Source organism: Bactrocera oleae, chromosome 3, assembly GCF_042242935.1.
Source record: "Bactrocera oleae isolate idBacOlea1 chromosome 3, idBacOlea1, whole genome shotgun sequence".
In the NCBI taxonomy this organism is placed as follows: Eukaryota; Metazoa; Arthropoda; class Insecta; order Diptera; family Tephritidae; genus Bactrocera; species Bactrocera oleae.
In genome coordinates this window covers 5,064,055-5,090,960 of record NC_091537.1, presented here as the reverse complement: position 1 = coordinate 5,090,960, position 26,906 = coordinate 5,064,055, and the positions used below count along the sequence as shown (strand labels likewise).

Below are 26,906 nucleotides of genomic sequence, written 5' to 3'. Positions count from 1 at the left end.
TTCAAAGATTATATGATCTTTTCGCTCTAAAACGAATTGGATACTACTACAAGAAAAATTGTTTGCGTAATATTTCACGCGCTAGTAAATTAAATAGAACGACGACTGATACGACGAAATCATAATCCATAAATTTGCTGACGATTTCGAAGTAAATGCGCGTTATTTAAGGCATTTGGTGGCGTTATCGGGCTGGTGGGTGTGAACAGCTAAGCAGATGCCGCTAAATAACATTTCTCGCACAAAATCAGAATTTGCTAGGTACTTTTTATTTGCTGTTCACTACTGCTTGTTTACTCTAAGGGATCTTCTTTTGTTTGATCTCCAATATTTACCGTAAATAAAAATAATGACTTGAAATTTGTTTCAGTTTTATTGAATCTTATGCATGGAAAATTTATAATGAAACCAGATTACATGCGTCGTTTGTTGCACAATTCTAATTGAATATTCAGACACAAATAGTGAATTGCAAATAAATGAAATTGTTAGCACTGTAGGAAATTAAGTGTGCTTATTTTGAGTTATCCCAAAGTGGGTTATTTAATGAGGAAGTGAGAAAAAATGAAATAAAATTAATGCACTTACTATTACTCTAATGAGATATTTGAAAGCTCCTGCCGACGCAAAGCATTGCAGCGGAAACCGACGAAATATTTATGGTAAGTAGATATATAGATTATAGATGTCTCGTCCTCGCTGGGCCACTGATAACCAGATGTCCATTTGCTCAAATGTACAAAATTCCTTACCTACAAGCTAATCTCACACTTTACTTAAAGCTCTATTATTTATAATTATAAGAACAATTATCACTTCAATAGACATAAGTGTTATAATTAAAAGTTCAATAAGGTTAAGTTGCTTTGTCATTAAGTGATCCGATCACAAATATGTTCTAATTGATTCTGGTTTAAGTTGAGGTAGATTTACAAATACACAAAAGTTGCAATTCATCACACGTTTTTCCGTTGTATATTTCATATATAAGAGAGAGTTGGGCCTGAGTTTGCTCTTGCATTTATTTTCACTAAATATATCTCCGAAAATGACTTGTTTCAGGTGGAAAACTCTACTAGTTTTAAGTCGGCTCCGAATATTTTAAATATTTATACTAGACGTTTTTATCTAACTGCACTTAGGAGTATAACGGTATTTGTCAACAAGTATATCTACCTAAATCCCATATAAAATGCCCTTAATATTCTTCTAAGGAAACTGTATTACTTAGCAGGCCGAAGTGTTAAAAATCAACCCTTTCATTTCACACGTTGTTCATGAAGTCATCAAATACATTACATTTTAATTACCTAATATATATATACAATTTGTCACGTTTTCACATTATTAGTCTGCTATCTTTTACAACTGTCACTAAATTAATATTTATTTATGCATATATAATGTAGGATATATATATATTTTTTTGACTGTTTTTAAAAGTTTGCCTAAATCACGTGCATTCACGGGAACAACAACATATTTGCCTTAGAGTTGGGTTCGCGTTTCCGCTAATCTTGCTTATCCAAGGCGCACATCTAATAAAAAGACAAATGATCGAAAACTGAGGCAGAACAGTTTGTGGTTAAAAAATTGTTTTATTATTATTTACAAATGTTGGAATTTAGTGAATTATTATGAAAAAGATATTCTCTAAAGGGGAGAATTCGCGTTTTAGAAAAAAATGGTACATGGGACTTGTGTGAATAAGCACATCACTGTAACATAGTAAAAACGACCAAAAATGTTCACAAGATAAAAACTGAGAGTATATGGAACTATCAACTTTTCAAAGACAAATATATCTTTTGATGAAAGCTTTCGGGCAGAAAGGCTATATAATAGTGAAAGTTCTTGCTTCAATTTACAACTAAATATATATCAAGAACATTCTATAATAAGTAGACAGAATGCTTGGGCTCAAACCTTGAGGTTTTCTTAATTGTTTAGGAATGTATAGCTAAAAGTATTAGAATATGGATATTCAAAAACCTTAGAGTATGTCCACAACTCCTCTAAAACTCATATAAGTCTCCATTTAGCACTGACAGTACACGAATCTTTCTTTTATCGGGCTTAAATCTTCATTAATTAAGAAATCGAGTCAGATCACTTTTCTACCGAAAAACACTTGAATCTCTCACTTATTTTCTAAACATATTCCAAAAGATATGGAGACTATGGTTGCAGAGAGAGATCATATCAGAAAAAGTTGCATTATATCTGATTTGAAGGCAGTGTAGTAGTCATAAACTTTATTTCAGACTTCAAATGAGAAATTATGTATATTTCAAAAACATGACGGACTTTTCAGTTCAAGACCTTCGACAGACTATTTTTCCAAAATATTTAGTGGACATTTTTTTAGTAGAGTATCTTTACATCTAAAATGATCAAAATAAATTATATTATTATTAAAAATATCTGCAAAACTATTTAATCACTATAATTTCAATACTGTGTTAACAGCCTTTGTGGTCCTTTCGGTTTAGAAGCTATTTCATTTCTCTTAAATTCTTAATACAATCTCTTAAATCAGCATTACTCTCTTATAACTACAACTGATATAATCGTACGTGAAATCAACCTCATATATCACTACACTACAGCAGAAAACATTTTACTTGGTGCTTTCTAAGTGCAGAGCAAGGGGCTACTCAGGGCACGACAAGCGCAAACACACTGATATAACAAATGAAAAAACAATAAAAATTAAATACATTTACGTATACTACTAATATATGGTGAAAGAACCCGCCAGACAGCTGACGCTCACGAATCACCCAAGTAAACGACAAAAGAGCGACGCTGACATCAACAATAGGCACCAACAGTTTGCCGCCACATTGGGGCGATCAGTTTGCGCTCGTGAATCGTAACGTGCAGGTGGTGGTTCGATCCATTTAACGGCACAAAATCGTCAAAATAATAACGAGTATTCTGAAGTTTTTTTTTTGTATTTTTATTAGTTGGCTTTTCGTTCGAATTTGTGCAGTGAACTTCTCGCTGAAGAAAATATTTCGAATAAAAAGCGAAAAAAGGTGTAAAAATAAAATAAAGTGTGTTATGAAGGAGTGCAAAAGTTGAATATGAAGAAATAGTAATTTCTCCAAACCATTTAGAGTGTTTGCAAATCGAGTCGTGGACGCCAGGCCATAAGCAAATTGCGTGCTTGGAACTTTCGAGCGATAACCCATTTAAGTTGTGGTAATCAAAATTTATTTGAAGAAAAAATAATAATAATAAAAATAAGAAATATCGTTAATCAAAATGCAGTGTGCATATGAGTATATATAAAAAGCAAATATATGTTTTATATATTTATTTGCACGAGTGTATATAGAGTGCTGTGCGAGTAGTAGGGCACCAAAGAAGTGGAACACAAAGCAGTGGCTCAAAGAAGAAGCTGCAAAAGTAGTAACTCCACAAAATAAGTTAAAGTGCAGTGGTCGCTAAAAAAGCAACAAGAAAACCAACAAAACAGCATTCGAGTAAATTGGTGAGTTCGGAAGTAAAAACAAAAAGTGTAAAATTTATATAGGTATTAGATCAAGTCTATGTTACTGGCAGTCTTCATTATATAATACAAGAAAGAAACTAAAATCTTTAGATATACCATACACATAGTTGTTGATATGGTGAAATGGCTGCTTATGAGTCAAGTATCTGCAATTGACACATGTGTAGGGAATTTTAAAATACATATTTTTGTATAATATATATAAACCATATATACTAAATAAATACAACAAGTTAAAAAATTAAAAAGTATTCCCAATTCTTAATGCAGAATAAGTAAGCAGAAATCAAACAAAAAATCTTCTAAAAAATATAATACTACAAAAACAAAGAGAGGAGAAATTTATGCCACATCCGATATCTATTAACGTAAGCAGAATTTGCTTTAATTAATTTGTGCGTCAACACAGCGAATTTCATTAATGGGCAGAAAAGCGATAAATTACTATATAATAAAAAAACAACTTTTTTAAATTAATGAATTAAAGGCTTTTTTATGTTATATGTATATACATATGGGTAGAAGAAAGAGTGCCGAAAAACCAGTTGTGACACAAAAATAAAAATACTTAGAGGGATTTTACTTGCGATTCATCCAGCTGATGATGAGCGTTTGTTAGAGACAAGGCGAAAGCGGAAAAGTGAGGAATTGCAAAAAAAAAAGAAATAAAAGTATTTATCTGTATATAAGAAAGTACAAAAACAACATAAAAACAACCAATGCGATAATAAGAAAAACGTCTGCGACAATTAAAGAACGCAAATGAAAAAAATCAGCAACGGGAAAATAAAAATATAAATATTTAATAAAATAAATTATTAAAATATAAAATATTATAAAACAAGAAAAAATGTTAACATCGGCTGCACCGAAGCTATGATACATTCACACTTAAAAAGTTTCCATGCAAGATTTTCGATTTTAATACGTCAGCACGTGTAGCAACTCCGAAATGTACTTTAAAACTGAGAGCGCCGTCTCTAGATGTTAAAAAATTTTTTTTTTGTCCAAAAATTTTTTTTTTTTTATAGTCTACAGATTTTACCCGCAGGCTAAGCAAAAAAAATTTTTTTTTTTCGCTCCATCATAATGTATAGGATATAAAGGTCTGATATAGGTAATTCCAACAAATGAACAGCTTGTTGTGATAAAGAAACGTGTGCAACATTTCAGACTAATATCTCAAAATTTGGGGGATTAGTTCGCGTATATATAGAGAGACATACAGAGAGACGCACATGGCTAAATTGACTGGTCATTTATATACATATTTTATAGTGTCGTCGACGTTTACTTCTAGGTGTTACAACTTCGTGGCAAACTCTGTATATCACGTTCAGGATAAAAAAAAGGAATTTAAGACAAAAATTTTAAAATGAAAGCATTAGGTGGAATGAAGTTTGTTAGCTAAAAATAAACGTTTTATCTAAGCAGTTATAAAGATTTGGCAAAATGCATTAATAAAACTGTAAATACGAGGATGGTTCGATAAGTTGGTGACTTTTTAAAAAAACTTGCTTAGGAAAAAATAGTATGATAATCCAATATGACTGCGTATCCAATTAATTTGTTTATGGCAGAGACTTTCAATTATTTATGATAATAAAATAGTTTTGACGAGCTGTGTCTTTTACGCGTCAAGTGTCAACCAAATGAAATTCGAAAAATAAATTTATAGAAATTCTGAAGCAGTTTTCTTCAACAAGTTGGTTGGAGCGAACTTGGTGTATTAGAACTCATAAAACTATAACTATTATATATCTGAGGTCTATGCTTGAGTTCACATGACTCAATAGAGTAAGGTTATAAACGATTTTCTTCCATTCCAAATCACTTTTATTTTTTAATTTAACCTTTCTGGTATATTTTTAAATATTTTGAAATCTATAATTATAATTCTAAATATTTTTAGTTGATTAAGTTTTTAATAAATATTATTTTTATGGACTTAATTTCGAAATGTAGATTGAAAATTAAATTTAATAAATCTTTTTCTTCTTTTATTTTTTCAGATATTTATCATCAAAAATAAAATTCAATAATTCAAGCAAATGCTATTAAAAATAAGTATATAATATAAACAAAAAAATTAATAAAATATACAAAATAATATCTTTAATATAACCAAAACAACAACAAGTTGCTCAGTGCTTTCAAACCCGTTACTGCAAATATTTGAGAGCACACGGTTCTAGAGTACTGTTGCTTGAATTGTCTTGTATATTTGAAATGTTTTATAAAAAATTATAAAAAAAAATTAAACCATATAATTTATAAAATATTGCACAGTGAAAGAGTGATTATTTATATTAAAAATAAAAGTGTTTTTGTGCCAATTTTTATACAAATTTAAAGTGTCAAATACCGAAAGAATACTTTTCTTGTATCAAAGCGAAGAAAGCTTGCGGTAAACAGCGAGTAGAACAGGTGAGATTATTTAAAATGCCGTAAATAAATTGCTTAAGGGTCTTCATTAAAATTTTCTGACTATAAAAGCTCTCTGTGTGTATAAAGTTCGTCCGAAAACCACTTAACCTCACTTATAGCACAGGTTCTCCATTACAAGCAAATAATATTATACCTTAATATTTCTTTAATGATTTGGTCATGCATTTCATTAGGTGACTTCACGTGGTCGGAGATTTAATGAGCATCGTCTTTGTTCAGCCTATAGTTTATTAACCAAGTTTTGCTTTGTTTTTGTTTATATATTTTTTTTTTAATCACAGAAAAGTTGTTGTTAAACTACGCTATAAAATAATGTTTATGACTTGCTAAATAACGGTACTCCACTAATGATCGTTAACTGCTAACATGGGTCAATAACAAACAAATATTCACAATGGCTTTTGTTTGCTTATTCTCTAATTAAACAGTCATACATATATAAATACATATATTGCATATAAACACTGCGAAAACAACTGTGTTATGTTTAACTTGGCAATATATGTAAATAAAAGTGCTAAAAACATTTCCTGTACAAGCTTTTATGAGATTGGAGACTTGTACACGTTTTTCTTAACAATAAAATTAACTGCATTGCGAGAGCTAAGAATTCGGTTACCGTTTTTTTGTTGTATATTATTTAACAGTTATGGTATCTGTCTGGAAAAAAAAAATCGATAAAGTCCTATCGCTTTGAATACGTTTGTATTTACTCACCAATTGCACGAGATTAGTTTGATAAGTCAGTGAATTTTGAATTAGAATTTTACAGGGTGAACAAATTGTATTTTACCCTACGGGGGTCTAAAAGAAAGCTACTCGATCACCATTAATAATTACAAAAAGAAGAATTCACTAGGACATTTGAATTGATTAAGGAGTCATGTTTTAGAGAACCTAAAAAATAAAATTTCGGAAATATACTAAAAGTTTGGGAAACACTGAAATTAACTAACTTTAAGTATTTAAAAACTTCAAATACTTTTCCGTGGACTAAATATAATTTACAAAAAAATCGTCATAATTTTATGGGATGTAAAGAGAATACATAACCCTTAGGTGGTTTTGAAGGGATCACTGAAAATAACGAAAAAAATTCAAACAGTAAGATATTTGTATTGAATTCCCATATATTTAGAAGGCTAGAAAAAGTTTGGGAAGCGCTGTAATTAATTACTATAAAATAATTGAAGATATAAAATGGTTTTCTGTCGAGAAAATCTAATTTATATAAAAACGACTATAATTTTATAGAGTGTAAAAACAATATTTAACTCTTAGGTGTTCTAAAAAACAGCTGCTCAATTTTCTCAAACAATTTTATGTAATTGTACAGCGTACAAATATAATATATAACCTTTAAATGATCAAAAAGATATATCCACAATCACCAAAAGGAACCAAAAAGCAAAGAAAGAGGCTTAGATAAATATTGGATATTAGTAGTTTGGGAAACGCTGGAATTAACTAATTGTTACTATCTGCATAAGACTTTTTTTCTGCACTTACTTTTTAGCTTTCTACTACTGGGCTACTGTAATATTGCATTAATATTTTGTAAACTCTACCGTTATTTCAATGCTTTTAAAGCGCGCTAATGAAGTCTTAATCTAGTGGTTTTGTATTCCTTATCATAAATATACTGATTAATATAAAATATGGGTATTATGAGAACCAAACATAGATGATAGTTACTTTAATGGTATTCGTTTTGTATACCGTTATCAGTGTAACAAGTTTGTATATAGCAAAGAAGGGAAAAGATTTTTAACACAGTAATAACAAAGAATTGCTACTAATGTCACTAGAGTGTTAATATATTTGTGGGTATCAAGTGTTTATCTAGTTCAAGAGGAGTCAATGTTTTCAATAGTTTTTAGTCAGGTGTTCTATATTAAAGAGTTAGAAAATGAAGCATCAGAGTTAAAAAATATTTTGTTTTCAAAAGATTTCATTAGAAAAAAATTGATAACAAGCAACGGTACTTGACAAACTTTTTTAGAGCAACTTCGGCGTTTAGTAGTATATGATACTTTATAAGTGCCTTGAATATTATTTTTGCTTCTACAATAAAACACTAAGTGAGGATTTATAGGTAGCAAAAAAACTCTGGGAAGTTTTGAGTTTACTAAAAATATGCTTTCTATATAGTTGTAGTATAATTAGAAAACGTGTATCAGGGTGACAAATATTTATTATACGAAATAAGACATGTTGTTTTGTACAAAGATTAGATTGTAGTACTGTATAATGCCAACACTCGGTTTGTTCTCTTTGCACTCGATTAGTTGAGCTAATACGACGGAGTACAAAGTATCACAACTAATCGTGACACGCTTTTTGCATTAGTACTTGTTTGTGGGAATATATGATTGTAAAAATTATTGTTGGTTATATGATTGTAAATATGATTGTGGGTAATAGCAACTAACTGTACTTTTTATTCCTTTTTTGATTATACAAATGCAAATTGATTACTCAATTGTGGCAGATAATGAACAAATGCGCATGAGTGTACTTTTGTATGAAAGCAAGTGCAGCGTGACTGATCGAAATGAGTGTGTGGCATATGTGTGTATATATGGTACATAAATTTTCATTTAATGGATGAGTTGCAGAAAATACTGCCGGATACCTATAAAGTTTGGATATGTATGTGGAGTTTCAAAAATAACAAAATTTTCCACATTTTAGTTTGGACTCACAGTGAAAATGAGTACAACTCAATAAATCGACGAATAATTGTGTGCAATGTTAAAAAGATGGGCTGCAAGAGCCCATATACTATCATAACGCAAGCTTTTTCCATCCAATAGTAATTTCTTTGTTAATATTTTTATTAAAAGGTAAACATTTTAAAAGCAGTTTTCACTGCATTCATTTTTATGAAACCGCTCGTAAATAGTTTTAGGACGAAAAACAGTTTTTAAAATTTTTTTTTTGGTTATACATATTATTTTACTAGTAAAATATTTCTTGTCAAAATTATTACGAAATGTTCAAATAATAGGCAGTCAATAATAGTTTTGCTTCTCTATCGTCTGCTGACTTCAATAATTTTCTCTTATATTATTGGACAGCTATCAATCAGCTTAGTGCTCAGTTTGGACAATGTATTAAAAAGTTTGCAAGAAGTTGATTCGAGCTGTAAGAATGTATGAGTGTAACTTGTGCTATTCGTTTAAAAGTTTTGAAATTTCATATGTTTATTTTGCAGTATGTTTATTATACATATGTAGATGTCTCAGTGGATAAATAACAAATAAGCGAGCAACAATTCCGAACTAGTATAATGAAGCGTGAAATTCAAACTAGTTCCTTAATGATTACTTTTTTCATTACATGATTTTTAGTCCAACGAAGTATAAGTAGAATGTTAAAATAGACAAAAACTGCGGCAAACTATTATGGAATATGGAAGAATTCTAAACCACAGTTTTTAACCTTGTTACTTGTCCCTAAAATCAGTCAAATTTTTTTGATATACCATTAGCTAAAATTAGTAATAACTCCAAAAATTGCAAACCGACACTTTTCAGATGCATCACTTTAAAGAAGTATAAAGATAGAAACTAGTATTGTCTAGAAATTCACCAGAACGAAACCAGTTTCGGAACTAGAACTAACGTACGGCACTAATCTAACGTACTGTAGGTATATACAAATACTTAGCCGTATCTCTATTAAGCTAAAAATTTTTGGGTGTTACCTACAAGCTCACCAGTTTTCGGCTAGACTAGGTCGAAATGATAGCAATTCATTGTTGCTGAAAGATCTTCAAAGGTTTTTTGGTATCTTAGATATATATTATATTAATACAATAAACTCTAAGATACAAAATGAGCACTCAGTGTGGGAGAGTAAGTTAGATTATCCGATAGCAAGACAAAATGTATTATATAATCATAAGTATATGTGACTCTACTATACAGCCATGTGTGTAGTCGGTAGCGAAGATTTTGTGGAGCAGCTTTCTCGTAGTGTCGTTTTTGTGTTTTAATGTCTCTTATTTATTATTATATGGATATCTTAACGTGTGAAATATGTATTCTTATTGTGTTTTGCACTCAAACAATTATTTATAATTTCATGTTTTTATTTTTCAAGTTTTGCTTATTCGAATTTTTGCAATAAATTTGCAATTCAAATGGAATTGATTTTATCTTGTTCTTAATTTTTTTTGTTTGAAATGAAATGAAAAAATTTTTTAGGAACTGCATTAATTTCTCTTATGTATACAATGTCTTATGCATATGTGAGTTGTATGCTGATTAGTCGAAATACCTTTTTTTTGAAATTTTTTGTTGTTTTTTATATAACAAACGCTATAACTGAAAGCATGCCGAATTTTTTGTTAAATGTTGTATGTGTTTACAATGAAAATATTGTATATATATATATATGTATACAGACTTAACAATATTAAAATACAGTTTTTATTTCCCAACTCCAACACAATTATTTTTACTTTACTTCGCTTGTTTTATGACTTCGTCTGTACGCGACTTGAAAATAGATAATTTACTCGTTTTCATGACAAGCAAGTAATTTATTATTCACTTATTCAAGTGGCATAATAATAACAACATTCCTTTTTACTTTAAAGTAGAATGAAAATAAATAAATATGTTTCGACGACACCTCCATATATCCATATAGAAGAATTGATGCACAGGCACTATTAGAGATAGATAATACATACATGTATTTCTTAGCGTGATTAAAATTTTTTTTATATTTTTTTACTTACTCTGTCTTAGTAAGATTGGTTGGTAGACATCTCAAAAAAATTCTCTCCAAGTATGAGCTCATAATATTAATAGAAAGACTTTAGTTTCCTATTATTTTCCATATTATTGAAAAGAATTCTCAGTATTCACTATATGAAAAAAATTTTATTTTTATATTTGTAGCAAATTAAATTCGCTAGAAATGTTTTTTTATAATTCATAAACCGCGCCGTTCAAAGTATTGTAATTAAAGATATCATAATAATTTTTTGTTAGCGCGCTAGAAAATTTATGAAAACAATTTTTACTCAACTCGGATGATTTGAAAATTTATTTGAGGATCCAGAGCATGCTCTGAAGATCGAAATTGATAGTAGTGATGTCACTCCATTGTTTTGGTAAGAGAAAGGGTACAAATTTCGTCAAGATATCTCGTCATATAAAAAAAAAAATTCATACAAGAACATGCTTTTGATTGCTCGATCCATACAAACCGATCAAAATTAAAGCTCCGCTGCAGCCGAAGTTGACGATCTTTCGGATTTTAATAAACCGCTTTTGTGCTCAGTGATATAGTGTACCTTGCCGTTCCAGTTCATAGTCCAAACTTTTCCGATGAACTATTTGTTAGCGGATCACTAGGAGTTAACGGAACATACTTGCGTGCCAATGCAGAATTTAAACGATGTTCAAATTATAATAATGATGACTTTATAATGATAAAATAAAAAATTACTCAAAAAAAAAAGGAAAAAATCATAATCTTTTCGCAACGCAACGTGACTTTCTTTGATTTTTTCAATATACTGGTATTATGATATATAACAAATTGCCGCAATATGTTAATATTATCAGCGCACACATGACGCCATTGATAATTATGCGAATTCGCTTTTTTCACGGTAATTAATTAGACATTTGTGACACCACACGGTAGAAGCTATAAATATGTATGAAAACTATGTGCATACATGGGCGCCTTTTCACCGCTACCATCTTTAACACTTTAAAACGTTAGGCTGTCTACCGACAGTACCGTACCGTTTGCCCTTCGGTCACCAACGATTAACTTACACACACACGTTATGGACGGTAGAAGCAGTGTTGAGTGTTCATTTATATTGCGCGCTCATAAGATGGGTCGTATCAGCTGATACGGTATACGGTTTTACGTCGTTCACTAATTGAAGCATTACTGAGTGTCTACTTTTCAATTACTTATGACTATACGGTATGGATCAACAGCTAAAAGCGCACTTAAGCAACTCATATACATGTGTGTGTATGTATATGTATGCGATTAAAATTATGTGTTCAAAGCAGTTTTCTAAATAGTAATTTGTACGAAATGCAATCGCCTATTTGCAAAGTGTGCAAACAAAAGTGATTTCTTATCTCGGTCTGCGCATTCCACTTGTGTAATGTAATCCATTACCCACTGTGCCGCCTAATTCCAAGTGCACATATATTTATTTGAGAATATATAAATGTGTGTGTGTGTTGGTGTGCGCAAATGCAAACATATGAGCATGCTTGCACGTTTCTTGCCACACACACAGCTAATTGGCATGCCAATCTCTCCAGCGCGTCGTCTGCGTCTATCTTCACTCAGTTCGTAGTTACCGACATACATACATGTGTACATATGCATGTATTTGTTTGTAGTTGTGTATTTCACACGTCTAATTGCAACTAATTAAGCTAAAAAGTGCTTTCAGCATGTGAAGGAGAGGCGTTGAAAAATAGTTTGATTTCTTTCTGAAAAACCAGTTTGCAAGTATTCTTGTGGTTTTTTTTCGAAAGTGGCAAAGGGAATTGTGTAATGAGGTTATAATAAAGAAAACAAAAAACTTTTGTATTCTTAACACGTTTCAAGAATGCTGATATTTCACTGATTGCATATATCATATAAATGTGAGTGTTCGTGTGAATGTGTATATTGAAAATTACGGTGCTGTGTGGTGGTAAAATTTAGTACAAAACAAATCGAGGTGTATTTGTTTGCTTAGCCTGAGGGTATAATTTGTAGATTATAAAAAAAGAAAATTTTTGGAAATTTTTTTTTAACATCTAGAGGCGGCCAACTCACTTTTAAAGTATGTTTCGAGTTAAAATTTTTATTTCGTAAAAAATTTTTGATAAGTGTTTTAGAAGCTGTGGAGAGTCCTCTTTCTGGCCAATTAAAAGTTATCAACTTAAAAAAATTTGTTATGGTCATTATTGGAGTTTTAAAAAAAAATCTTAAATGACAACATGCTTTCCTTAAGCGTTAAAATAAATTTTGAGTCAAAAACTGTGGAATTCGGTAATTTTTATATAAATGTGAAGAGCTTAAACCCAAAAAAATTTTTTTTTGTCCAAACAAAATTTCAACTCGCAATTTGCTTTAAAAGTGAGTGGATGTTAAATCTAGATGTTAAAAAAATTTTTTTTTTTCAAAAATTTCTTTTTTCATAATCTACAAATTTTACCCTCAGGCTAAGCACGCTAATATACACATATGTTTTATAGGGTCTTCGAAGTTTCCTTCTGGGTGTTACAGACTTCGTGGCAAATTTAATATGTATACCCTGTTCGGTTAAATACAGCGCTGGAGTGTAGAAGTCCTCTGTATTATATCAATATTCCGCTCCGTATTTACTAGAACAGAACGCACTCTCTATTTTCCATAAAAGTGTGTGCCATTTATGCCTCTTGCTAGAATATTTCCTCACTACTTTTGTTGCCTATAGTGCAAACCGTTTGAAAGAGCTACGAAGAGATGAAGAAATATGGCTTAGGTGGCACATAGAGCACTGTTCTGATATCCTTCCGCATAGAAAGTTTTTTTTTATAGTTTCTGATTAATTTCTTTACTTCTCCATTTATTTCTCGTATTGCAGTAGATTTTCCAACTCTTCTAAAGAAGGCGCAGGTGAGACTATGCGGTTTATTGTGGAAACGTTAATGGTAAGAGGGTTATAGCAGAAAAGGGTTTGGCTATAGTAGAAAAGCCAGTTTGCTATTACCAAAAAGGTCCCTTTCTACATTCTTTAAGAAAAATATTTTCCACAAAAGCGAAAATAATAAAGATAAAATGAAATAAAACAACTTGCGTTCATTCACAGCACTTCAATGCGAGTCTTTGTTCACTTTTATGTAAATACGTGGCAAGCTTCCTTGCACATAATAAACAATCCACCAGAATCAATATTTTCTTGCCAAACCAAACAAGTGTCACTTGCCTTTTTGCACACGTTTACACGGAATTTTACAGCATTGTAGCTGTGTAGTTGTTGTTTTCTTTTGCAAATGAGCAATGCTAATCAAATACCATGAAGAAAGTAAATTGCAAATTATTCATGCATTATTCACACCCTGTGGGCGATTTAATGAAGCTAAGCGACCACGCGTAGACAGGCCTTTGCGAATCGAACGCCAATTACGCACACCAATACACACATACACACATATGAATGTGTGATGTTTGCTCATGCGTTATTGCGATTGTGGGGCAGTTAAACAGACAACGAGTGATTCAATCAGTCAATCAAGCAGTCAATACAGACTCGATCAAATTAAGGTGTTCTGCAGTCAAGCATTAATGCAGTTACACATGTGTGTGCGTGGCTGTGTGTTTTTTTTGTGTATGTGTAACGGTGTACAAATGTGTTTATGGCAACGCAGTGAAGCGGCAATAACCCGGCATCTGGTCAGCTTAAAGTGCTAAATGATACATTTGCATTTATTTATTTGCGCATTGAACTTTGCTTTTAGTAGTTAGTGTGAGGCACACACTTACATACATACTAAATACATATATACATATTCACATAAATACATACTTTCATATATATATATATATATATATATGAGCATATATATATATATATAGGCACACACTTACATACATACTAAATACATCCATCCATATCCACATAAATACATACTTTCATACATATATATATATATATATATATATACATTCGCATGTTCATTTGTAGATGCGCGTGTGCGAGGTGTGCATTGCGAACTTAGTGCTTAATACGCGTTTTTAGGCATTTTAAGCGAAATTAATGTTGTTTGCTTTTGATATTATATTTTTCATGTTATTTATTTAAATTTCCTCGCACTGACGTCTTCTTTTGCCGAATGCTGTGAACAGCAGTAGTGCATATGCGTCATAAGTTGTGTTATGAAATTAATTTGAAAATTAAGATTTTAAGCAGACATGTATTATTTCATGTAGTTGCCATCTTATTATAAATATGAAATGCTTAAAAGTGGGTAAATGTTTGAAAAATCGGAAACAAATGTGTCTAAATAAGCATAAGAAGTTCTCAAAAGCTTCAAGCATATACTTTAATATATGTTGCCACCTGTTTTAGGTTTTTAAAGGCGAATTAAGAAAAAAAATATTGATATCATGTATTGTATGTTAAATAAAGTAGTGAAAATATTTACTCAGACGGTACTGAAATAACGCTTAAGATTACTCAAAAACACAATAGTATGGCCTAGAAGTCTAGAAATATCAAAGTTCTAGACCTAAATGCGTTAATGTACAAAAATTATAAAATTAGCTTCTTGAGAGTAGGTTCTTCAAATTCTAGTGACTAGTAGTATACAATATTAACGGAGCAAAGTGAAACAAATTGGGCAACATGTAGAGGAGTACAGGCTCTAAAGTCAATAAGCCTGCTTTTCAGGCATTTTTTGAAGCTTGTTAATAAAAAAATTAATATAAATCTTTTAACAGTTATTAATTGAGATTTTAGGAGTTTATAAACAAAATAAATGAACAAAGAAAAATAAATAATTCCATAGAATTACACGATTTTGAGGTAGAAGGAGATAGGGAGCGTGTTCATCGTTTAATAGTTTCTACTCTTCTGAGCATCTGAAAATTAAATTATTAAAAATTATGCCTATCCAAAAATTGTCGATTTCTTCAGTTCTCCAAAATTTTTCTAAAACAGTACGAATGAAAATATTTTGTAAATTCTACTATGGAAGCAAATAAAATGGTTATCAAAAACCTTTATCAGATAAAATATTACCTTTTATCTGTTTATATATGACTTTAGAAGACGTAAATGTCTATATAGGTCTCGAACTAGTACCAGTTAAAATCAATAGAAGTGAACGGTAACTGAAAGAGTTGCTTTCGCTCAGAGAGTGGTTGCAAAGATGGAATAACGAAACATACTCGTACGAATGATTGTATGAATGTTTTATAGGCTCCTTGCAAATCTAAATAATTGTTCACTTGTATTACGATGAAGTAACATTTTTCACCATGTAATTAGTATCTACCAGAGGCTACAGCAATCAAATCTCCATAAGTTAAACGGAAGGTCAACAAATCATCTGCCACACTCTTTTAAAACAGCCGCGATGGAAGAAAAAATACACGTATTTGGTTAAACCAACAGGGAACTAAGCAGTAGCAATGGGGAGTATTCGCCCTAAGCAGATTTCAGCACTAAGAAGACATGATGTAATGTATATTTTAAGACTCTTTTCTAAATAATATAATTGAGATTTGATGTTTTCACGCTATTAAAGCTTCAAAATTTACCTTGAGTTCTAGAATTTTTCATTACAATCTACAGTCAATTAATAGGTAGCCGCAGGAGTTTAATAACAGCAAAACGGAATATAGGTATTCCATATTAGCTTTTAGTCTATATATAAATAATGAGCACACAATTTCTTTATTTCTAAAATCGAATCAAGTGAAACAAAAAAATTATAATTTTTTGAAAAATATATGCTTATATTTTTAACACTTAAATTTGATTAAATAATTTTGAAAATATAACGAAATTTTTTAATAATTAACTGGAAAATTACTATCACTGTATTCAAAGAAAATAGTGACGTAAACAAAAAACACATTTTTTGTGTGTTACTCAAATAGTCTACATGTGATCTCGTGCAATACAAAATATTTACCTTAAACAACTTTATTTCTATTTGCCTGCTTTTACCCATTGTGCTAATATTCAATGTTGCTAATTGACAAAATATTCAAATATTTTCACACTTTTAGTGACCCTTTGAAACGGAAATACATATGCGAAGGTTTTGTACATTCAAGTAATTTTTACGTCTAAATATAATTGACTAGGTGCTAGTGAAGTAGTTGCTAAGTTGAAGAAAATCAAAAATATGGATTTTCAAACGCTTTTATACAGTGCTATATAGTCGCAATACGTAATAGATAATGTGCTTAAGTGCCACATTGACGAAAAAAAACTCACTTAAATAGGCACTCAAAGCGCAACTATGAACTTATATAAACCGCAATGGCTACAATTTGTAGTATTTTAAACAAATAATAGCATAGAAAAAAAATATTTATGTAAAAAGGGATTATGATACTTTTATATAATCTCTTACTTCTTGATTGCGTAATTTTGTGCGAGTATTATAAATAACTTAAAATAATGCAATGATCCACTAGAGAATAGTACGTTTACACTTTTTCAGGAAGTTGCACTATACTTAGTTAATCACTTCAGGTTTGATAAAATATCATTGACTACTCGAACGATTCCAATCGATCGTGAAATCGCGTACGCATTTTCCTGTTATTTGAAATAGGAATAGTTATTTTTCTTTTATTTTAACCAATTAGGAATATAAAATTGTTTCAAACATACCTTACTGACATTATTGAAACTGCTCGTAGTTTTCCTCTACCGCAGGAAAAGTTGACTTCCAATTATTTGCCAACATGGTATAAACCATAAACGATTCGCCACTTTTCTGCTCGCGTTTAAGCTCTCCGCACTCGACAAAAATTTCTATGAGAAAGTAAGAACAAAATTATCCTGCTAAATTTTACGTCAATTCACTTATTGAACTCATTAACTATTTACTAATCTATCTTTATTTAATTAGACCAGTCCACTGAATTTATACCAGTTATGTGTTCAATTCGCCGCTTTTCGAGGTTTAGTAAATCGAAGGCTGACAAAAATTTAGAAAAAGTATCAAATCTGAAATTTTACCCGCTGAATTTTCACAAGCCATAATTTTTAATCAAAGAATAGCAATATGACTGACAAATTCCATTTTTGCTATCAGACAAGAATTTCGTGGTGTTGGTATCTTGAACTTGGGTATATACAATTTTATTGCGTCGGCCCTTCTTATTTCGACATATAATCCCGACGCTTTTGAAACCAAGAAAACCACAAGTGATACAAAGAATTAAAGTGATATGAAATGTTAAGCAAGCCTTCAAGAGATATCATGATACTTACATATATATATTTATCCATATATGATAATATAGAAATATAATATAAATCATTCGTTAAAACTTCGGGCAGTCAGTCATTTAGAGATATTGTGAGCGAATCATCTTGCCAATGTACATTGAGACTAATAAATGAATGTGACTCATAATGATATCAGTGATCCACATCCATTATGCCTATTACAGATAACTGCATGTAGCTATACCTATTTTATTATAATATTTTTTTGTTGAGCTGCACAAGATAAACCGAAGTGACACAAGATAAGATTCGCAGTAAAATGAGTAACCTAATCATATGATGAATAATATTTTCCGCACAATATTTTAATGACAAACTGTATGAAAAAAAAAATTTCATTTGTCGTACATAATTTACTAAACAAAATAATATAAATATTCGTTCAGGTAAACCCCATAATTCTCAGTTTCTAGTCATTCATAGTCAGCTCATTTAACTTATACCTATACGAGTATGTATACAATACAATTGTATTATATATAATATTTATAAGATTTGCCGCTAAGTGGCGATTAGGTTTTGTCGTTGATGTTAAAATTTTCCTGATGATCTTAGTTTGCGTAATTTTTGTCAAGCGATTAATTAGAACCTTTTTTTATATAATTATTTCATCGTAAAACGCTCATGCTTTCGTTATTCACACTGGAATTCCATCGACAAGGGCATGACTTCGCCAAAATACTTAATTTCTTTTGAACCAGTTTATGCAAATTAAACTGGTATTGTTAAAATTCTAAGTAGTTGCCTTGTTCTTTTATTGTTGCGTTCATGGCATTGAACTTATAAAAGTGCTCGTAAGTATAAAAGATTTAAAGTGATACTTCTGACATATTTTTTGTTACAGATTGAATCTCAACTTGAACATTTTGCAGAGAAACAAAAAAACAAAAAAACAAAATGTACATATAATACTTTTGAACGAAATGTACCACATAACTTTGTATATAGGCTCCGAATAGTATAGGTAATGGAATACAATGATAAATGAAACAAATAAAAAAACGTTTACTTCGGTTGCAACGAATAATACGCACTTGTGATAAAACGCACTTTCATTAGTCTACAGTTTATTGCCCATCTTATCATTTTCTCTATCTTTACCTATCTTCTTTATATGCATATTTTTGTTTTTACCTGCTTCTTCTAGGTTACTTATCTATTGCTATTGTTTCAGAAGTTGAAAACAAAGTTTTTCTGCGTTCGTCCCACACTCGTTAAACATAAACAAAAGCGCCTAAGGTGGGGTAATATTCTAGTGGAAATGATTACTAGTTGCTCTCGCTATGATTTTGTCGATGTATGGTTTGCTGTAACACCCTAATGGAATTATTTAGTACTTATATGTATAATATTGACATGAAGAAGTAAGAAGTTGTTAGCAATTGACATTGAGTCTATTTTTAGTCTTAAAAAAGTACAGGCTAATTATGATCGCGGCATGCAAATTACACAAGGTAGTCTTTCTTTCAAAATGCACGGGAGCCTTAAGTGTTTCTTTAAGAAACTTCAAATATGATTGCATATTTTCTACTTTTACCCAGAAAAAATCACTGAAATTGATTTGCGGGTGAAAATGTAGATATAAATTTATTGGTAATTTGTGTAAGCATAGTGGACCCAAATGTCAAAAACACATGCTCATTTTGACAGCTAGTTTGACAGCTAGTTTGACAGCTATCCCTTTAGGAAACTATGGACCTATAGAAAATAAAACACAACAAAACTCTCATACCTTTTTGCAACATATTGCTAGAGTATGAAAACTTTCTTGTGTACATAACTTTTTTGATGAATGAATAGGCTGCAAAGTGTAGCTGAAAACACAGAAGTAAAAATGAAAACAAAACGCTAAAAAAAATATCTACATGTTAATGGAAAATTTTCATAACAAAAGTGCGTCTTAGGTGTCTAACTGTATAGCAGTAGCAGTTTGGTATACAAAATTCAGTTGTAAATGATTATCTTTCATACGCCTCGTATAAATCCGCTCACGAAAAATATAAACAAGCATCTGTCGTGCTGAATTTATTGCACAATTCTTGTTATTAATGAACACTGTTTGAACCATTGTAATTGACCCCCTTATCGACAAGCTGGTATCTCAATATATAGTTCTTTTTATTAATATTATTTTATTCAGAAGTGCTTCAAAATCTCAGTAATGAGTTTTTGTTGAAAACCTGATCATGTTTATAGTAAAAGCAACCTTAATCGATTTAACTAAGGCCCCTATTGTAAGTTGAAATTATTAATTCGTAAATGTGTAAAAAAAGGGAACGACAAGTTATAAGCATCTGTAGCCTAATAGTTTTGTATAATATTTTTGTGTAAATATTTGTTTATAAATAGCTGTTTGGAAAGTTTCTGGGTGAACTGAACTTGATCACTATTAGAGTAGAGAAAAAGGGTGTGAGTGACCGACTGATTGGTCAAAATCAAGTTCTTGCGTGGAATTTTTTTTATTTTTGCAGAGTGTTATAGCTTCGGCTCAAACCCTTTTTCTTGTTTTTATATTATTTAAACAGTAAACTTATAAACCACATTACAGTTATAAAAAATATGTAGCCATAACGGCTTAAGTATATTATTTTAGACTTATAACGGATCTATCTTGACGTATTTTTCCTAATTTATTTTCTTCATTCCCGTATAATCTTGGATCTTTTAGGCTTTTAAAAGTTATAATTGTTTAATTAATTTAAAGGATTTTCAAAACAACAACACACAAATATTTAGCATAATTAAAGCATCCTAAATCGTGATATGCATACAATTAACAATTATATATATATTATATGCAATATGCATGAGTATATACCAAATGCATGTCCATGCACTGCTCTGAAAAGAAGTTGTTGAATGCCATGACGTATACGTAACCACAAATCACTGTTGACTGCATTAAAATGCAGAACTCAGCAAAAGTTGAAGAAGTAAAAAAAAAAACTCTGCGTTAATGCAACAACGAAAACAATAACAAAAAAACAACTACCCGCTCTAAATCACCCGCTTGATTGACTGGTCAAGTACGCGTGCACCCAAACAGCCAAACAAGCAGCGCCTGCCACTGACACTGACACCACCCGGCGGGGCGTGTAGACTTAGTGCGTTTGCCAAGTTTATACTTACTTCCTCCTACACAACTGCCGGTCGATCGTTAATTCTGCTCACTCGCGTTGTTTTAAAATTTTTTTCTTTTTTTTGTCGGTGGGCGGATTAAATTTACTATGAAACGAAGTCATGTGCGTGATTATATGAATTGCATTAGTAAACATTTTTTACGATTATCAATTCATGTACTAATTTCGCATAGCGCATTTAGTGGCACATTAAGAGTATTATTTATTCAGCGCAGCGCTTTGGCGTTATTTGCTTACGAAAATGCGAAAATACAAAAACGTGTAGGCGATTTGGAAGGAAAAAACATTAATAACATATCAATAATAAAGAAAACATGAAAAAACAATAATTTCGGCTGCAACGAAGCTAAAATACCCTGCACAGGTGCATGTCTTATAGCATAAAAGGATACTTAAAGATCTTAATCTTGATTTTGATGGGTCACTTTGCATGACAGCTGTTTGCTCTAGTAGTCTGATTCGAGCAATATGTTTGAAGATTGTAGCTTGTAGTATTTTTATCAGTCAGTTTATATGGCAGCTATATGTTAAAGTAGTCCGAAATCGGCTGTTTGGACAAATACACAGTTTTTTGCATAGCGTCTATAATAAAGAGGGCGTTGGCTTAACCGCCTTAGTTCATCACGCTGATCTTTTATATATATGTATACTAGTATATATACTTTATACCGTTTCCGAAGTTTCCTGCTGGACAAACTTAATACACACTGTGCAAGGTATAATAAAGTGTATTTAAGGAACTAACTAAGTATGAGCATAAACAAGCGTTTTTAAATCGCAAGGCTCGTGATTGTTTTTTGCTAATAAATTATTTTCGTGTTTTCGTTCGTTCTTTGTTTTTGCAAATATTCACTACTGTCGTATATCTATTTTTGTTTGTGTTTGTGACAATTATGTAATTTATTGCTAATTTCTGCTCGTGTTTTGCGCTCTTGGCTGGGGTTTTTTTCGCTAGTTACTTATACCCTTCACACAAAATTTTGCGGAAACACGCCTACTAATATATGAATTGCTATGCTAACTGCTTACACCCATACATATATACTCATATTATTTAGTTCGATTACTTTTTCGTGTTTTTTCTGTGAATTTCATACTTTTTGGGCGCTTAAGCGCACATATAGATATACGTATGTATGTATTATTGTCAGATATTTACTGCTCTTTACTGCTAGTGATTCTTCTTCTTCCTGTTTTGTATATATAACTTTGTCACTTTTAATTTTTTGCACTGCACTCGCTCAGTCGTATAATTATTTGGCAATTGCCTTGTGTCGCGCGCGCTTTGTAACAAGCGGCGTAAATTTAGCAAAGTCTATAAAAAAATAAGAAAAAACAATTTACCGAAATCGTTTAAATAAACCAATTAGCAACCAAATGGCATTAAATAGTCGATTGTGAAAGCGTGCAAAGTAAGTGATTTGTGTGGTCTACAAAAATAGTGAGGTATACACCAGCAACAAAATTTCACGGGCACTTTCAAAGCGCACCCAAGCCAAAAAGTTCACTAGCCACAACAAAGTACCGAGCACAGCATCCGTTATAAATACTTTTGGCATTAAAAAAGGTGATTAGTGTCAATTTCTGTTTGGAAGCGAGGTTTTTTCGCTGTTCTTGTATTTCTGTAAAAGTACACATGCACTTGAGGATATAGACTGATGTGAACAGTATATGCAATAACTACTGAAGCAAAACTTTAAATGAAATTTGGGTGAAGCCTCTTATGTAAGAATATTTATATAACTAATACGAAGTATTTATGGTAGGTAGAAAAATGTGGGAAAATTAATATACAATATATAAATAAATGCTTTTACCAGATGTTTTTTTAGTGAAAAAAATAAATTTATTTTACGGAAAAAAGCATTATATTTTTGAAATAATGAAGTATCATCCAATTAAGCTGAAAAATGGTGAAATATAAAAAAAAAACATAATATATTAAATAAAAATAACAGTTTTAATAAATTTTTTTTAATTTATTATTTTTTACCTGATGAGATAAAACAGTGGCAGAACAGTATCGAAAATTTTTAAAAATCAAAAACACATTTAAGAAATGAATTTAAAAAACTATAGGGAAACGGATTTTTTCCAGAACAAATACATTAACCCAATGAGGTAAAAAAAATATTATAAAAAAAAATATTTTTTTATAAGTAAGTATGGTGTTTATAGATATTTTTTTAAAAATTATTTTTGAAAATTAATAATGTTTTTAGTGAAATATTTTTTTTTTCTGATTATCAAACGTTTTAGTATATTTTTTCTATTTTTATATATTTTGATATAATAAATTACTTTTAATACTTGCATATTTACACTCAAATTTATATTTGTTTGAAAATGAGTGAGAAATATTGAATAATTTTTTAAAAGAGACGGGAATGTATTATTTAATCTGCTATAAAAAAAATAATTAAAAATGCAATAAAATATAAAACTTGAGTGAATAAATTTGATCAAAATAAACTGCGTAAGAAATAAATAAAAAATTTAAAGAAATATGTTTGTAATTTCAAAATAGATGTTCGAGAATAGGAAAAAAATTTTCAGGAATTAATGTTTTTTCTTCATAAATAGTAGAGTATGAGCAATAGACTGAGAGAATTAAAACTTATCTATATAAATAACAGTTAAACAATATTTGTGCTCATTAAAAATACCACAACCTTTAGAATCGTTTTAGCATAATTTCAAACGTGGAGTCTCAACGCTCATAAAATATTAGGGGCATTTTTTTCACTTCAAAAATATAACTGTGTATTTAAAGCCTTTTAAATATACTAATTTTTCAAAGCGATATTTTTTCTGTATATTGGTTTATTTTAATCTATAAATTTGATAGCTATTTTTTTTCGGCTCGCCTTAACCTACAAAGAGTATGTAATCAAAGCTGCCTGCTTGCGTCACCCATAAATAGGGCAATGCTTACTCAAAAATTGTGGTACAAATTAGAAATTTATCATTTAAAAATTTTCGTACAGTTTAAAATACAATATTTAATTATGTCTTTTATTATTGGACAGTGATCTACAATTTATTTACTTCCGGCCATATTTATAACACTTCTTTATATATATATGTAAGTGCATTCATTTATGTGTGGAAAAGAAAAGTTTCGAATAATTTTCAAATAATTTTAGCTGAAATATTATATACTCGTACACGTATACTACTTATATACCATATAATTAACCCTCACACGCATATACTCTGAATAAATTTTACACTTCCTGTATAAGCTGGTGTATATACAATATTTCTCAATATACCTATATACATATGGTACCCACATCATATTCCAATTAACTGAGTATTTTTTATCTTTTAAAAGGCATTTTATTATTCAAATACTAAAGCATGCGATTATATATATACTCACATGATTTTGTTTTTAATTAGACACGAATACCTTTCGTGACACTTGTATTTACTATTTTGATTTATATCATTCACAAAATATTATATATGATATATGAGGTTATGCAATTTTTTGTACATGTTAAGCAAAAAATATTTTCCGAGAAGAAACTGGTTAGTCATTCATAATTTACGCCAAATGATAGTTTCAACTAATTTGTTACATTTCAATGTAATTAAAATTTATATATGTATATAAATAAGAAATAAGTAAATTAGAAAAATCATAAAACTAAAAAATATAAAAATAAAAAAAATATAGAGAAATTATAAAATTAATTAAACTAATAGCCTACAATTATCTCATCTATTTTCATTTCTTTAAAATAATAATTACTTGCATTTTTTCACAGCAAATTTCTATAATGTATAACCACTTAGCAGTCATTGATTGATTTGTCGCCACGTATTGTTTGTGAATACTGAATAATACAACAAAATATGCATACATTATTTTTTAATTGAGTTATTATTTTGCACAATTATGAAATGTATTACTGTTTGGCGTCACTTTGACAATAGCTTTCTAATCACAAGCTGTTTGTACATACCTACATACATACATATATTTTATGTGTACACGAATATTGATTAAATCCATAAGTTATTGAAATTTTATTTTCCTTTGTATTTAAAAAACACATTTCTGAATAAATACATTTTCTTTTAATTTCAATTTTTTTCTTTAAAATTTAAAACAAAATGCTTGTACTTGCACAATTACATTTTAATCTGCTAAAAACACTCACATAAGCATTAGGTTAATTAAAAAAATATTTATAGAATCCATAGTATTATATTAAATATCTATGCATGTATTGTATACTATAAGTGGCTACTATTATTAATATTACATGCCATTATTATTAATATATATGTAGTTGCAGAGATACAATTTTTGTTGTATTATAATCTTGACGGTAAGCAACTAGCTTTGTTATTTATCGATTAAATCGTAATTGTTATTGAACTTAAAGCAAAAAAAATCACGTAATTTTTTTATATGAAAAGTTCGTTGAATCCCGACAGCTATATTAAGCTTTAAGGGTTTACAGAAGGTTTCACTTTCACTTGTTTATATTTCTTGAGCTGGCCATTTTTTTGATTCTTCTTTCATAATCCACTTAATAAAAATATATAATATTTATTTAAACACACTATTAGGTGTCTGCGTTTTGTTTTTTATTATTTACCTACATATTTGTTTCCTTCCATACATAATTACCTTCCTTTTGCTTTTCAAAACCCATAAAGCTGAGTGATAGTCAGTTTTATCGTAATTGTCGCCATTATTTATCTTTATGAAGCGCTATGTCTTTATTTATTCTATAAGTTACTTAAGACAATGCTTCATTTATTCTATAAGTTACTTAAGACAATGCTTCATTTAAGGCTAAGAACAACAATGAGCAAGTAGGTACATTTTTTATGACTGTGTTAAGCCTTAACACTTTTTTGGTGTCGGCTATATTTTTTTGGAAATCCTGCTTATATGATCAATATAATAAATAATTCTATGTTATATAAAATTATCGGTTTGCTAACTTCCGGGAAGTGGTGAATCGAACAAGCAACTGTCATAAATAAATCGTATATTAGTCTGTATAGCTTCTATCGTTTTGTTAGGCTTTGGACTTTTGGGTTGAACAGCCTACTATGTTGTGTCAATTACGTATACATTTATAAAGCCACACTCGATTGCCTATAGTTACTCGCATCACGAAATAGAATCACTATCACTTATCACAGGGAATTACTTTCTATTCAGAAAATTTACTTAATTAGGAAGAAATAATAATTTTTCAACGGAATTTTTAATTAATTTTTTTACAAAATTTTTCCATTTCAGCGCCTGCTGAAAGCTCGAAGAAGCACATATCTAAACCATATATTATTATAAGCATTTTTACAAAATAAAAAAAAAAATCATTATTAACAAGCACAAGCCATGAAATATAGAGAAAAGCAAGCCTTTAAAGTGTCGACGTCCTCATTATTCGCCTAAGTAAGCAAAACAAAAACAATAAACGCAAAATTAATTAAGCGAAAAACGCAAATATGTTAAAATATTGGCAATCTAGGCGATACTTGTCAGCGCCAAGCTGTAACAAAAAAAGAACACCACACTATAACATAATTATACACTCGGTTGTAGGAAATATTATATACTCTCATATATGTATGTATATACAGTACATGTAGAAGAACATATGCTCATTAGTGTGCGCAACTGACGAGTAGCTTTTCATGACACACATGCGTACATCTGTTTGCCAGACTTTATACTTACAACAACAAGTTGAGATAATTAATTGGTTTTTGTTTTCAATTTACTTTTTGTGGCTTCGTTTTTATTTTTTATGTCGCAGCATTT

General features: G+C 30.1%; 1 protein-coding gene and 1 long non-coding RNA gene across 2 annotated transcripts in view; one reads left to right on the top strand and one right to left on the bottom strand.

Moving 5' to 3' along the window:
* Positions 1-2,861: 2,861 nt before the first annotated feature.
* The window catches only part of Pde11 (Phosphodiesterase 11), a 115,575-nt gene continuing 91,530 nt past the window's right edge, over positions 2,862-26,906 (top strand). Inside the window, exons 1-2 of the mRNA XM_070107319.1 lie at positions 2,862-3,499; positions 5,533-5,947. The gene's annotated coding sequence lies outside the window, so the exon portion shown is untranslated. The remainder of the gene's footprint in view (positions 3,500-5,532; positions 5,948-26,906) is intronic.
* Positions 16,528-17,719, bottom strand: LOC138856270 (uncharacterized). The gene is made up of 3 exons (XR_011395427.1): positions 17,608-17,719; positions 17,346-17,489; positions 16,528-17,270 (listed from the first exon to the last, which is right to left on the bottom strand). It is a non-coding gene; the product is annotated as an uncharacterized lncRNA (long non-coding RNA).